Below are 13,822 nucleotides of genomic sequence, written 5' to 3'. Positions count from 1 at the left end.
TAGTTTGCTGTGTTTTATAATAATAAAACGTGTTTATTATTATTAACGCTTTGGTGCAAAAAACTGATTGAAAAATCGATTTATTTACTGCATGTCTGTTAAGGCTCAGATGGAACGGCACAGAGAGCAGCCCTTTAAACCATTCAGACACGAACACAATGGAGACACAATCAGATGACTTATTACCCCGCGATAATAACTCAATAGTCCATGGAAAAACCTCATAAGCTTATATTAAAGCAGAAAGTACGGCGGCCACTGTAAAAAAAGGCTTACAGTATCAATTATGCCGCATGAACTGATCAGTAGATTATTGCGAGGGAACGCAAAACCTTTTGCGAGGGAACGCAAAAGTATTGCGAGTGAACGCAAAAGTTTTGCGAGGGAACGCAAAAGTTTTGCGAGGGAACGCAAAAGAAAAAAAATTCCCCATGTCCCATGGGGGGCTCCGTAGGTTGGTATGGACCCCCATAGACATAATATAAGCATAGACGCCTCATGGACCGCTCCAGCGCAGGAAATACGGCGGCCATCTTGGAGCGGTATACCCTCCTACTTTGCTCAATCAAAACAGCAGAAGATGCCTCAGCACTGAGGGATATTGTTGTTCGGATCTATGGATTATTGATGCGAGGGCTCCACAGACAACATTTCACAAGTAAGAAGGACATATTATTGTGTATATATTGTGATTAGAATATTACTTTACTGTATTTATGTCCACCAGTGAGATACCAGCTAACATTAGCTACGGTGCTTGGTGTAATACGGGTTCAGCCCCGCTATGAAGGCTAACTGAGATTCCGTAAATCTAAAAAAAATAATTATTCTCTAACATTGACTTAGATTATCAGACACAAGGGCCTATATTAGAAATGAAACAGTATAACACATATTATAAAACTTATATTATGTGTTATAACATTCACCGGCAAAGTTTACACAGGTGGTAAAGACTATTATTTATATTCTTTACTCTGTCAAAAGTAAGATACATCCTAAATCTTCCGTTTTTGTTTTGAAAGTTTCCTAAAGACACGATGTGAGGAAGAAGAGGGAGATATAAAGAGAGACGTATTCACTGCAGCACGGATGAATCTCACATCGGATTTTGGACTCGTCGGCTGAAAAACATATATGTACATGTATATATATATATATATATATATATATATATATATATATATATATATATATATATATATATATATATATATTCAGTATTAATCATTATTTATTTGTGTCATTATTAATCTTTATTTATTAGTGTTTGTATAGTTATATAAAATATGTATTGATATTACTAAATAATTTATTAAATAAATTATGAACGGGTGTGTGCTTTGTAATATGCTTTTCATACATCGATATCAGAATATTCCATTCCTATTCTATTGTTATAGCCACTAAGCATATTTAAATATGATGAACAAAACCTACTTAAAAAATACAATTGTTTATAAATGTTCCTTTGATAGATGTTTGAATATTGTTTACAGAAACAAAAAAGTGTGTTATGATCGATTAAATGCGCTGATACATCATTGTGCCTGCTAAACACATAACGCTGAGTGGAGTGGAGTACCGCTCCAAGATGGCCGCCCTAAATCTCGTCAGCGACAATAGGCGAGAGGGGTCCATGAGGCGTCTATCCTTATATTATGTCTATGTGGACCCCATTTCTAAACAAAGGACTAAGTAGTGCAATACACCATCTCCACCAGTGAGAGGCAGCAGTGCACGAACAGGCGTGCAGTGTGTTGGTGAAGAAGAAATCTTCCATATTGTGGCGCAAACCTAACACAAGTTATAACGGCCAGACCTCCTGTTTAAAAAGAAGCCGAAGTTTGATACCTAATACATATCAGGTATGTGTCTTATTAATTTTACATTTTCTTTGAGAAAATAACATTGACTATGTTCTCTTTCTCTGTAATGTTAGCTATAAGCAATTCAAGCCAATCCTACCTTGCTGTAAGTTAATGTTAGATAAAGTTATTAAACACAATTACTGTAACGTTAGCCCTTAATATTAAATATATTTTAAAGACAGGCAAATTGCTTTTTCCCCCTCCAATTTTAATCTAGCAAATTAAAAGCTAATATATTAGTCAAAGTTATCCTTCATGTGCATTATTTAGCGACTTGGCTGATGTGACACAGAGTTTGTGTTCTTTGCTTTGGCAAGTTTAGCCACATGAAGACCCAGGCTAGCCTAAGGACACATGGTGGGGAGGACAAAGTTGGCTAATGAAGACATGCTACGAGTGTGGAGGATGATAATAAGGACCAGCCACCAGAGAAAGAAGTTCCTATTTGACCAAAGAGAAAGAAGCAGATGAAATATTCCCCAAGAAAATTAGGTAAGTCGTTTTTGTGTTAATATTTTCACCATGTGAAGTGGGGTGGGACAGCCAGGTAAGTGGGGAATGGGGAGCAGGAATCAACATTCACCAGCTGAGTTAAGTTACGTTTTAGACAACTAAAACTGATGTTAAATCTATTTATTTATTAATAAGCTTCTTGCAAACAACCCTAAGTTAGAGTATCTGGTTAGAAATAATTTAGAATGCTCATTATGCATTCATGTGCCTAAAACTATATGTTAAATAATGCATTTGAATAACAGTGGCAGTCTGTCTGAACTTCTGCCAGACAAATATTTGATCAGAATAATTTTGTTCAGCTCCAGTTATTATTCCACTTGTATTAAGAAATAATTGTATTGCACTTTATAACAACCAGTCATGTTAACTAGGCATTTGTCTGCAAGTCTACCATTCTGACAGTGTGCAGCAAGGGACATTTTTGAAATGGTATTTAAATAAATGCTGGAATATGCTGACATTGTTTTTTGTTTTTGTTCTTTTTTTAAGTGACCACAATGAATTGAGTCATCACCAACTATGAGAATGTCCAGAAGAGATTCACCAAGTTTGAATTCATGAAAAGGCTTTCGCCATGATTAACTATTGCAAGAACAGCTGTAATTTCTGAGCATTTCTGGACACCTTCAAAGAGCTGCTTCCAGGAAATGAAGACAAGAAGAAGATCTCCTGTTTTCAGAGCATTACAGGAAGACTATTATGAAGGAGATGGCTGACATACAGCAAAAAATGTTACTGTTGAAAGAACCTATTTTCTTAAGTTAAAGAATAAGTAATTCTGTTTTAGTTTTTCAATCAGCATTTCAGAGTAACAATATACTGACCAGACGTTAAACCCTCTGTTGTCTTAGAACAAGTTTTTTTTCTTTTTTTTATTCCAATGTACAAAGGGTTTGTTCTACAGTTATGATGGTAACTGTAGAACAAACAGTTACCAGTAATCCAGTGTGTTTCACTTCATTTGAGGTAAGACTTAATATCAATAACTCTGTTAGCATTGCATTTGACACTGTAATACTAAATTACATCTTTATAATTGTTGCTACTAGTTTCAATTTACTTGAGGTAAAAGTTAATATTAATGACACCGTAGTGACACTTAATGACTTTGTCATAACTTTTGTAACTTGTTTCACTTTACTTGAGGTAATAGTTAATATTGATGACACTGTAATGACACTTAATGTTAGATGGAAACATGGAAAGTTGGAAAGTTAGATGCTGCAGCTTTAAGCAGAGGTTCGGTGTGAGAGTCACTACCAGGTGGAGCAGAAGCGAAGCTCCGTCTGTGAAATATTACTACCTGTAGCGTAGCAGCGGTTCAACAGCGAGAACAGAACCAGCGTCTTACATCACAGCTCGAAGACTTAAATAATTTTCCAGGTTATTTGTTTAGCTTTCTGACCGTCAGGCTAATCCGGGTGAGTGTTTGTAGCTGTGCGCTGCTTTACCTGCTATCTGATCGCTCCGTATGTCTTTTTTACTGCAGTGAGCCTCAATGTAGCCAAACCGTCAAGTATGGCATTGTTTTTATGCCATATTAGATTCGTTGTGTTGATGCATTTTGACCTGCTCACCCCACGTGCTTTAATTTTCAGCCGCAACACGCAAACTTCCCCATTCACTCAGTGCAATATAGTTCCACATCGCTTAGGATTTGTTGCTGCGCGTTTGCGCAGTGTGAAGGAAAAAGGATACCAGCTGCACAGGCAGGCTGCGAAATGAGAAGCAGATGATCGGTATCGGCAACAAGAGCCAATCATCACCGATCATGCACTTTTTCACGGAAATCGGCCCGATTATGATCAGTGACCGATCGATCGGCACACCTCTAGTAAAGACACTTAATGACTTTGTCATAACTGTTGGAACTTGTTTCACTTTACTTGAGGTAATAGTTAATATTAATGACATTGTAATGACACTTAATGACGTCTTCATAACTGTTGTTACTTGTTTCACTTTACTTGAGGTAACAGTTAATATTAATGACACTGTAATAACACTTAATGACATATTCATAACTGGTGCTACTTGTTCCACTTTAGTTGATGTAAAAGAAATTGTTAATGAGTCTTATTAAATCATTTGACCGTGCAATAAAGCTTAGTGAAATCTTTATTGCTTGTCTACTAGTTTTGCTTTATTTCAGGGAGTGGAAATATTAATCATTGTTTTGTTAAAGCTTTTGCTAGTGTAATTATTAAATCATTATGACTACTATTATGACAAATTTATGTTAGATCATGATTTCTTGGTTAATGACAAGTTGTCATAACAGATACAATTTTGTCTAGGTTAATGAAAAGTTGTCATAACGAAGACATTTTTGGCGAGGTTAATGACAAGTTGTCATAACGAAGACATTTTGTCTAGAATAATGTCAAGCTGTCATAACAAAGACATTTTGAATAATGTCAACTTTGTATTAAAAGTGTCATTATTTACCGAATGACGCTTCATAACAACAGTCATAACTATTCATGAAGACTTATTGATGTTCATGACAGGTGTTATGTCATGTTTATGACAGTGTCATTGTAAACGCCCTAAAGAAGGGGAGATTTTTAATAAAGAGCCGGACACGGTGTTTCTGCTCCAGCGATTATTAATATCTAAGGAGGAAGTTCCGGTGCTCTTCACTATAGATAGCGCAAGCGCTAGACTCCCCCTGCTGGTTGAATCTGACCACTGCCTCAGCCAAATCAAACTAGTCAAGACTCTGAAATAACTAAATTTCAATCCAATTTCAATCCATCACATACTCCCCCTCAAAGTTAGATGTTGTCCTCAACATCATTAAATACTTCTGTAAGGGCGGTTCTACAATAAGTCTTACAAACCTGAACTTATGAAACATACAATCTTTTGAGTCACATTTTGTCTCTCGAAACACTTTCAAAAGTTTCATAACACCGCTAAAGAACATCCAAATTTTAAATTTAAATCTCCACATAAGTGAACATTTCTTATAAAACATACAAAACAAGTTTATAATGTTCTCACTTCTGGTGCCTCAAGCATCCTCAAAACAAGTCTGTTTTCCTTTTCACTTCTCAAGTGCCTGTTTGGGAAAAGTCCACATTTTCATTTTACAGTCCATACAAGTAAAGGTGCTGGTTGTTGCATGGATGTACAAGATGCATCCAAGTTGGCTGTCTTGCATAAGAGGGAAGTGCAGCAATACTATAACACGACGGAGAGCCCATTTTATCGTATCTCAGTGTCTTTGGGGGTCGACGCAGTCTTTGTGGTCGGTGTGATCTTATTTCCATTTCACATTCAGAAGAGCAACAAGTGTGGTCAGTTGGGGTCATGGACGTCGCTGCACCAGTATCAGATGAGTGTTGAGTTTGAATCACTTGGTTTCCTGACTGATGTTCAGAATCAAAGTCAAGCTGATGAACTTCCACTGCGCGCTCCACTGGTGCTGGTTCCAAGGAGTCGGGTGTAGTTACAGGTGCCTCAGTTGCTTATGTCATTGGCTGAATTGATGAATGAAATAAGTTCATAGGATAATAATCATCCTCATCTTCATCATCCTCACATTCTTCCCTTGCGTCCTCTTTTTCCGTAGCGTTTCTTTTACTTTTTACAGGTTTGTTTGTCCTAATGTCCAGTGGTAAGTGATTACAAGGCAAGATGTGATTCCTGTGAAGTGTCCTGGATCTTCCTTTCCCACGTTCAGGTTTTAGTTCATACACTGGCACATCCTTTCCCACCTGGCGGACAACGGTATGTATGACGTCCTCCCAATAATTCCTGAGTTTACCAGAACCACCACGAGGAGTCAAATTCCTCACCAGCACCCGGTCTCCTGGAAACAACGTGGAGCTCCTTACTTTTGAATCATAGATTCTTTTGTTTCTTTGGGCAGATTTCTGCGCATTTTCTTGTGCAATGGCATACGCCTCCTGCATCCTTTCTTTCCACTGTTCAACATAAGCATGGTGATCGTGATTACCTGTTTCTGCCGGTAAACCAAACAACATGTCAATGGGCAGTTTTGGGGAACGGCCATATAACAGATAAAATGGCGAGAATCCTGTCACCTCTGTGCGTGTACAGTTGTAGGCAAAGACGAGTTTATTCAAAGAGTCTTTCCAATTTGTCTTGTCCCTGTCTGTGAGGGTTTTGAGCATCTGAATCAGTGTCCGATTAAAGCGTTCGACTTGACCATTTCCCTGAGGGTGGTATGGGGAAGTCTTTGATCCTGCCATACTGCAGTATTTGGAGAACTGAGAGAAGAGTTGGTTTTCAAACTCGCCACCTTGGTCATGGTGGATCCGTGCTGGAAACCCAAATCTTAGTGCATAATCATTGAATATTTTGTCAGCTACCGTTTTTCCAGATTTTGATGTTGTAGGGTATGCCTGTGCGAATCGTGTGAAATGGTCCACAATCACAAGTATGTATTCATACCCACCTTTACACCTATCTAGATGGAGAAAGTCCACTGACACAAGTTCAAAGGGCTGTGTGGTGACTATGTTTACAAGGGAAGCCCTTGTCCCACGACTAGGTCTTTTCTGTTTCAAACAGGTACATTTCATTACATACTGTTCTATTTCGCGCTGCATGTAGGGCCAGAAAAAACGATCCCTGATCAATGACACTGTCCTATCGGTGCCCTGATGGCCCATCTGATCGTGTAGGTCATTTAGGACCCTTGCTTTGTGTTGTTCTGGAAGAACCAATTGCTTCCTGTGGGCAGTTCTTCTCCAAAGCACCCCATATTCATCCAGCTCCAATTTATCCCATTCCCTTACTAAACACCGACCCTGTGGCCCAAGCCTGTTTAGTTCATGTTGTGGAGGTCTCACTCCAGACAATTTGGACTGCAACACCACCCCAATAAGTGAATCATCTTTTTGATCTTGTTTTACAGATGCTGGGGCTAATGAAACAGAGTTCCCCTGCGTGTCTAGCACACTGTAAATGGAGGTAGGCATCGGCCAGGAGGCATTTGGCTCAGACTGTGTCTCTACTGCCATTACAGTCGCTCCTACAGCATCATAAGACATCTCCTCCGTGCACCCAGCCATCAAGTTCTCTACATCCAATGGCATCCGAGACAAGCTATCAGCATCAATGTTTTCTTTGCCTGGACGATATTTAACTGTGAAATTAAAGTCGGCGAGCTCTGCAACCCATCTACTCCCTGTGGCATTCAGCTTTGCAGTTGACAACACATAGGTTAAGGGGTTGTTGTCACTGTAAACGGTGAAAAAGGGGGCGTAGTACAAATAATCACGAAATTTCTCTGTGATGGCCCATTTAAGAGCAAGAAATTCTAATTTGCCTGAATGGAGATTGTAATTTTTTTCTGATGCTGACAGTGTTCGCGATCCATATGCAATAACGCGCAACTTTCCGTTTTGTTTTTGATACAGTACGGCTCCAAGGCCCCTACTGGATGCGTCCGTATGAAGAACGAATGGGAGAGAAAAATCTGGAAATGCCAGTATGGGTGGCTGAGTCAGACAATTTATCAGTTGCTCAAGAACTTGTTGGTGACTGTCTGTCCATTCAATTGGAGTGTGGGATGGCACTACTTTTGCATTCGTGCAGTTTTGTGACTTCCTACCCTTACAGAATGACTGGTTCTGATCTTTAATTGGCCCCTTGGTTAGGTCATACAGAGGGGCAGCAATGCGGGAGAAATCTTTGATGTACTGGCGGTAGTAACTTAACAGTCCCAAAATTTGCCTTAACTCACCGACTGTTTTTGGTTCTTTGTCTTTTAAAACCTGGACAGCTGCAGTGTCAGAAGGATCTATCTTATTTCCCTCTGCTGATACAATCCTTCCGAGGTAGCGGATTTCAGTCTTAAACAGCTCACATTTGCTGGGTTTTAGTTTTATTCCATGTTGTCTGAGTCTTTGCAAAACGTTTCGAACATCATTAACATGACTTTCAAATGTTTTACTAAAAACTAGTGTGTCATCTAAATATGGTACACATATTTTGTCACGCAGCCCTTCTAGGCACTCTTCCATGCAGCGTTGGAAGGCTGCTGGGGCATTCATGAGCCCAAATGGAATCCTAGCCCATTCATATAAGCCCCAGGGCGTAACAAAAGCTGTCAACTGCTTACTGTCTTTTGCCATGAACCCCTGGTGGTACGCCTTTCCCTGGTCAAGCAGTGAGAACATGGTATTTCCACCAAGTCCATCCATAATATCCTGAACTCTTGGGATTGGCTGTCGATCAGGGAAAGTTTTCCGATTTAGTTCTCTGTAGTCGATGCACAAACGCAACGAACCACACTTTTTCCTAACACAAACAATGGGTGAAGCGTAGGATGAGTGAGACTTCTCAATCCATCCTTGTGCAATCAAATCAGTTAGGTAGTTTTTCATTTCATCATACAAGGGTTTAGGAACAGACGTGTACGTACGAGCAACAGGTTCAGAATCTTTCAGCTTAATTTTTAACTGTAGTTTCTCTATACAGCCAATATCACTGTCTGATCGGGAGAAAGAATCTGACTCCTCCCTTAGCATCTCACGTACAACCTGTCTTTGAGTCTCATCCAGGTGACTGAGATCAATTGGTGGATCCCAGGGTTCTGTGGAGGCGTCATCTTTGGTATGGTGGATCTGAATCTGATTTACAGAAACAGACAAATGTGAATTGTCGCTTAGACTGAATGGATACACAGATGTGACTGACTGTGCTGTCCCTATAACTACTCTCAGTGGGGTTTTGTACACTAAGGATAACATTGGGCCGTGCACCTCTGTGTACCCGAAATAGTGTGTCACAAAACTGAAGTCCCTCTGGCCACAGTGGGTTTTCATCTGGCTCAAACACTAGAGTTGTGTCCTCTTTGAAAGGTCGAACGTTTATACTGCATTTTACTTGGGCGATACTACGGCTTGGTACACTCATTCTCTGACATGCTGTTTTAACTAGGTACTCACTTGTTCGCTCCCCACTCACTGCTTTAATGAAAGCTTCTTCATTCCCTTTTTTCAGGTTTGGGAAAGCCATGTTCACTGTTTTTAAAAGTTCCTCTTTCTCTTCATAGTTCATTTCTTTCTGTCTGTTAGTAATAATGCGCTCAATAACATTAAAACCTATTATGGGACGGGGAAGATGGCTGCCTCTCATAACAAGCATTGGAACATAGAACTCTTCAGAATCAGTTGCTAGTTTAAACAGTACTTCTACCCATCCTATGTATGGCATTTCTGTGCCATTAGCAGCTTCAAGTTGCAGAGGATCACCTGGATTAATTTCTGCTATGTCTCGAAGTTTCACATCCGGGATGTTCTCCGCTTTCCATGCTTCATCAACTGCAGAGACCTGCGAACCAGTATCCCAGAGCGCCTGTGTTTTCTTCTGCTCTAGAAAGCACCTAACAAGACACTTCTTACCAACCAGGTCAACTAATGTAGAGTCTTTCTTTGATAGTGTGTTCTTTTTCCATGTCCTAGTTGTGCATAGATGTATGTTTTCAGAAGTTGTTTTAGTGTTTGTGGGTGGCTGACAGGTCTCTTTATGTTCTGGCCAATGACTCTCCTGGCACTCCTTGGAACAGTAGAGTACTCCTTTGCACACTGAACACTGCCCAAACATTTGGCATCCTTCCATTCCTCCACAATTGGCACATCTTTGGGACGTTTTGGTGGATGTGGTTACTCCCTGTCCCTCGGGGGCAACCCTCCCTCGTTTAAAGGGTGTTCTCTTGCAGTGGTGGGCGTGCGTCGATATCCTCTACATCCAGCCTGGAAATGTTCGTTGCTTCCACACTTGTAGCAGTGCTGGCAGAAATTTTCTCCCTGCTGCTGACATGCAAGGCACCTTGGTCGGGAACTGGGTATCTTTGTGGTGCAAATCTCTGTTGAAATTGAGTAGTTCCTCTAATTGACCTTGGATCATAGGTACCTTGATATTCCTGCAGAGGCCCACTCTGATGATAAACAGCTGGACCTTCTGAGTTCCAGGGAACAAGCTGTGGAGTAGCATAAGCCCTGTGGTAGGGAAAACCATATTCTGCTTCTTGACGCACAGCAGGTTGCAATTTAGTTTTATCTTCTTTGTTGTAAATGGATTCTCTGATTTGTGCAACTTCAGTTTTGAGATCTTGGAGCAAAACCATATCTGCTTTGATTTCTTTCAGGTCAGACAGCACATCTGAGGGGAGTGCAGCGACATTTTGGTGTCCCCCATGTCTCCTTTCATTATTTGAATCATTAGACTGAACTGCGTGCACACCGGTAGACCTTTGTGTTGTGTTCCTCTTCTTATCCTGTCTCTCTTTGTCATTAGCACAGGCAATATTAAGAACCTCAAGGAGCAGCTCATCTGAAGTACTTGATTTCGACAAGTGAGGCTGGAGATCAGCCTTTATATTATCACTCTGAAGACCTGTGAGAACCGTGTGCAAAAACATGCTTTGCACTAATGCAGGATCGTACTTAAGGCCAGATTCAGACTCTTGTGAAGCGAACAATATTTTTTGGCGTAAGTCCATTGCTCTGATCACAAAATTCTGTGCCGTCTCCCTGCTACTCTGCACTTCTGTGGTAAGTTGTTTATATAACTCAGTTGCGCTTCTCTCTTGATAATGTGAACGAAGAATTCTCCTAAGAGTGGGAAGGGACAGGTCACTCTTTCCTTCTAAGTAGCTGCGCAGTTGTAGGCCAGGTACTATTGCCCTGATAACAGCATCCACTATCTCCGATTCAGGGTAACCTTTGCTAAGACCGTTGTCTATTTGGCGGGCCAAACTGGAAAATGTTAACCTGTCCTTTTGTCCAGGGTCGCCAATTTGACCTGAAATCTTAAATTCTTTTCTCCATGGGAGGTTGTTTTCAGGAACATGGGAAGCCTGGGCAAACATTGTTTTAACATTTGTATTTTTGTCTGCCAGGGTTTTCATTTCAGTTTCTTTCTGTTGAACCATGAGTTTTAGTTGTTCCAGTTCTCTGCTCAATTTTTCCTCTTCCTCATTTTCCTTTTCTGCTGTGCTGTTTCTGACAACTGTCTGCACTGATTTTATCATGTCCATTAAACTCAGCAAAGCTGACATTCCTTCATCCTCTAATTGTCTCAGTTCATCACTCTCAATGTATTTGCTGATCAGTGAAACAAGAATATTGCGAGTTTTGCCTGCAATATTTTCTTTGCTTGTTCCTGAAATTCCAAGGAAATCACATATTTCGATCAGCTGGTCACTGGTAAGTTGGAAGAGGGCTCCTTTAATCTCAAACTGTAGAGTGTCCACTTCTGAATCCATTTTTTTTTTTTTTTTTTTTTCTAGGTCAGTGGTAAAATGTGCTGAAGAATAGTGTTTTGCCAGTTACCACAGAACTGTTGTTTCCTAGTAGCTTTTCTGCACCTCAGAATACACAGTCCTCTCGTTTGGGCGTCACCTTCCTTTAGCTGCACTACCCACTGCCTGGGTTTTGATAAAGGGATGGTTGATATGGGGCGTTCTTCTCTGATGTAGGATTCCCGCGCCTCACGATCACCATCCCAGCGGTGCCTCCAAATGTAAACGCCCTAAAGAAGGGGAGATTTTTAATAAAGAGCCGGACACGGTGTTTCTGCTCCAGCGATTATTAATATCTAAGGAGGAAGTTCCGGTGCTCTTCACTATAGATAGCGCAAGCGCTAGACTCCCCCTGCTGGTTGAATCTGACCACTGCCTCAGCCAAATCAAACTAGTCAAGACTCTGAAATAACTAAATTTCAATCCAATTTCAATCCATCACATCATGACAGTCTTATTCAACCCCCTTCAAATAAATTGTTACCGAATGTTGACATCTGTTACTGTAATACTTTGGGACAAGAGCTGCAGTGTGCATGCCATTCAGTCACTGCTGTGGGTCCAACTCAGCCTCACCAACAATCTACCCTGAACAAAAATATAAAAGCAATTCTTGTTTTGGCTCCCTTTTTTAACGAGCTGAACTTAAAGATCTAAAATATATTCTTTATATACAAAATAACAATTTCTCTCAAATATTGTTCACAAATCAATCTAAAACTGTGATACTGAGCACTTCTCCTTTTCGTAGATAACCCATTCCACATTGCAGGTGTGCCATATTATGATGCTGATTAGACAGCATGATTATTGGATTATATTGCGCCTTAGGAATGCGCGATATGTTCACTAATGTAACATAGTTAAAATGGTTCAGGTTAAATCCTGCTAAAATGCACCATCTGCTGGTAAAAAGTTGTATTGCATTCACCTAGAAAGAACGGGGTATTATGGGTAATCCTCAGAGCCATGAGGATCACCGACGAGGTAAGTGTCTCTGCCATGTGATAAAGAAATATTTATGCATTTTGTGAAGTGTGTTTGTGGTTTTCGTTTTTGCATATTGTTGAAATATGTTCGGTCTGGGCCGCGCTAGTTCTGTTATGACGTTTTTGAGAATGTTTAGTTCGTGGGAAAGTGCAGTGGGAATTTCCCACGCGGTAACATTATGGCTCCTCCTTGCAGGAGCTTGTTTTATGCTAGAGACTGACCTTACCTCCATGCCCGTTCTGTGAAATGCAGGTATGTTTTGCCAAATCTCCTGTAGCAGATGGTTAACATGAGACTGAGTTTTATTAATAGTTTTATACAATGATATGGTTAATTTATGTTTCTGCATTGTTCTAAAATGCAATGTTATATAACCTAAAATATAAAAATAACATCCAGTAAATAAAATGTCAGCATTTTATTTTATTTTTCAGAACATTTGAATTAGTTACTTTATTTTCTCTAAAAAAGACACTCTGGTTGTTCTTTTACTGTAAAACAAAATCCACTATGCGATCACTGTAATTTGACATGATTTTATTGTGGTTACTGTATTATGGGTAATCCTCAGAGCCACGAGGATCACCGACGAGGAGCTTGTTTTATGCCAGAGACTGAGCTTACCTCCATGCCCGTTCTGTGAAATGCAGATGGAGAATTAAAGAAACAGCTGATGCCAACTTGAGCAGCTCCTTGTCATTCATTGACACACCGATAGAAGCCACCAAAACCACTTAGGCCACATTGGTGCCATGACTCGTCGAGAACTACAACAGACCGGGCTGGTGACTTCTGATCCTCACGTCGCTGGAGCTCTACTGTGTCATCTGGGTTTTCAACGGAAGTCTAAGTCATCTGGGTTTTCAACGGAAGTCTAAGTAGCGCATCTGAGTGTTTTTATAAATCCTTGTGAAAGGACATTTCTTTTGAATGCTCTTGGATTTTTGTCAAAATGAGTTTCAGTAATTTTGGACAATCAAATGTGACTCCACTTTGTATTGGCAGAGGTAGAGGGTTCTTTAACACCCCTGTTCAATTTTCATTGGGTGACCAAACATTGGGTAGTCCATTACTTGATGTACATACTGTAAATGACTCATTGGTGACTGGGGAAACTGTTACACCCAGTAGTCAGACCTGTCCTAATATTCAACCTCCTCAG

General features: G+C 40.2%; 1 long non-coding RNA gene across 1 annotated transcript; it reads left to right on the top strand.

The window, feature by feature from the left end:
- Window positions 1–1,240: 1,240 nt before the first annotated feature.
- On the top strand, window positions 1,241–3,423 carry LOC148153163 (uncharacterized). Its single transcript, XR_015761791.1, has 2 exons — window positions 1,241–2,363; window positions 2,877–3,423. It is a non-coding gene; the product is annotated as an uncharacterized LOC148153163 (long non-coding RNA).
- The last annotated feature ends 10,399 nt before the right edge of the window (window positions 3,424–13,822 follow it).

This window comes from Poecilia mexicana, unplaced genomic scaffold (assembly GCF_051168715.1).
Source record: "Poecilia mexicana isolate PSO_F unplaced genomic scaffold, ASM5116871v1 scaffold_21, whole genome shotgun sequence".
NCBI lineage: Eukaryota > Metazoa > Chordata > Actinopteri > Cyprinodontiformes > Poeciliidae > Poecilia > Poecilia mexicana.
Note: the sequence above shows the minus strand (reverse complement) of the source record. Positions and strands in the feature narration are given on the sequence as shown.